The sequence below is a fragment of the Xiphias gladius genome, chromosome 19 (genome assembly GCF_016859285.1).
Source record: "Xiphias gladius isolate SHS-SW01 ecotype Sanya breed wild chromosome 19, ASM1685928v1, whole genome shotgun sequence".
Taxonomy (NCBI): Eukaryota; Metazoa; Chordata; class Actinopteri; order Istiophoriformes; family Xiphiidae; genus Xiphias; species Xiphias gladius.
In genome coordinates, this window is record NC_053418.1 from 1,986,228 (window position 1) to 1,988,451 (window position 2,224).

A 2,224-nucleotide genomic window follows, 5' to 3' on the forward strand; every position below is an offset into this window, starting at 1 on the left:
CTTGACCGCTGCTGATACCGGCTCTCATACATACTCGCTGCCCTCAACACTTCCTGTACATGCCAAACCGCAGCCCATACGCCGACGTTTCTGTTTTCCACGTTTTTAACGAGACACAACCTGTTAATTAGTGAGTTTTAGAGGTGGTGATAGGCACATTTTTAAGATGTGGACATAGCCGGGCTAACTGTTTCTAGCCTGCCTCCAGTCCCTATGGTGAGCTAAGCTAATGTGTGGACTCCAGCTCCACCCGCGAGAATCAGACATGAAACTGAAACCAAACTCCTCAACTGACTCTCTGTGAGAAAGCAGAAAGCGTCGTTCACAAAATGTCAAACTGTTCCTTTACCCTCAGACAGTCTGCGCACACCACCGATTTCGTTTATGGCTGTTATTTGTTTTTTTGGACCGATGTCACGGGGATAACGTACGTCTGCCTTTATCAGCCGACACGCGAACAGCGTAAATACGAGAGTGAGGCCAAAATCCACAGACCTTCGACCACTCCAGTGGCGGCTTTGACTCTAATTGGCCTCTGAACGTAACACAGCTGCGTGTAGTAACATTAATGACCGTCTCCTGTCCAGAAATCAGTAGTGTTACGTTCCTATATAGCCTCTCTCTTTTCTCTTTCATTACACCCACATCTTATTACAGCCCTTTTTTACATGTCCAAAGGGTCTTCAGAAATCTGACAGCCATTACACAGGGAAGCACTGCTAAATTCTTTACTGCTATTAGTGGTTGTAATTACAGAAATGATCTCAAACTGACTCACAGAGAGTTTTTTTTCTGAACAAAGGGATGGAGGTGGGTCAGAAAACTGCCCATGTGTCCATCTGTGGGGCCTGTGCATTTTATCGCTCCGATTCTTACCCTCCAAGTTTTATTTCTTTCTTTCTTTATCACACGCTGACTCGCTCTATCACAATCTGATAAGAACTACACTTCACACACATTGTGTCCCCTTTGATTTGAGTTATCATCAGAATTATTTCTCTTTTTAACCATATCTAATGGCTCGGTTTGCCACTTGGGCAAATATTTACTTCGTTTCTGGGCATCAAATGAGGAGATTGATTAATCTCATGTCTGTGCACGAAGTGCAGAGCTGGAGTGAGGAGACTGTTAATTAATGTCATGTCACATCTTGTTTGTTTACTCCGTACAAAAACAGAAAAGTCAAAAACACAATTTGTGGTTTTAGGAGGGGTTACGTGCTGGAGCTTGACACATGTAACCGTCTCAGGTGGGTGGCTAGCAACCTCACAATAACCCCCCCGCTTAAATTTCCATTATTTGGGCGTTTGGGGTATCTAGGGGGGAGTTCACACTCTACGCCGGATAGAACGTGTATCCGTCGGCTATTTTACAGGTGGATTCCAGTGTTTTTTTGTTTTTTTTTTAAATTTCACTCACTGTTTCCCCACCTGAATCCGAAATTCCTCTCAGTGTGCGGAGTCCCTCTCTGGTGAAAATTATGCGTCTCCAAATGTGTGGAGCATTCTGTTGCGGGGATATGTTTTTCTTCTTTTACGTAAAAAGAATAATAAAACATTCACATTAAAAAAAAATGGGACTTTATTTATAGTGTAAGGTCAGTTCGTTTGAGGGAGGTGGCGATTTGGACTCATGATCTCAGTATTTATAAAGTCTGTGTCCCCGTTAAACTAAATTAAAAGTACTTTCCTTTAATTCACACATCTGCACTGCAGTGTTGCTCCTAACAATGACTCCATTGTTATTATCCTCATGAAAGCATTTATATAGACTTGTGGGGTGTTCTGTGGCCGGCCGGTGGGTTTTGACTGTAGGTGATTGTGTTGTTGTAATGCTCTTATGATAATCCTATAATATTTCCATAGGTACTGGAGGGTGCCACATGCCGCGTCCTGGTGTTTAATGTGTTTAAAGTGGGAGATTGCGCATGATTCATAGAAAGCCTATTTCCTGCCCAAGCTTCTTCTTGGATTTCTTGGTCTTTATGAAGTCGAAAACCACAGGTGGGGGTGTGGGGGGATGGGGGGGGGGGGCGCGGAGCTTTCATCATCTGTTTCCAGTTGACGGGCACACGGCAGAGAAAGGGTTAAGAGTCACGTGGTAGCGGCTGGTATTGTCAGCCCCGGGCTGTTAAAAAAAAAAAAAAAAAAAGCGCATGTGGAGGAAAAAAAACTGAGGAGCAGAACAAAGAAATCAGAGTCTATTTAAAGAGAAGTCGCCCCCG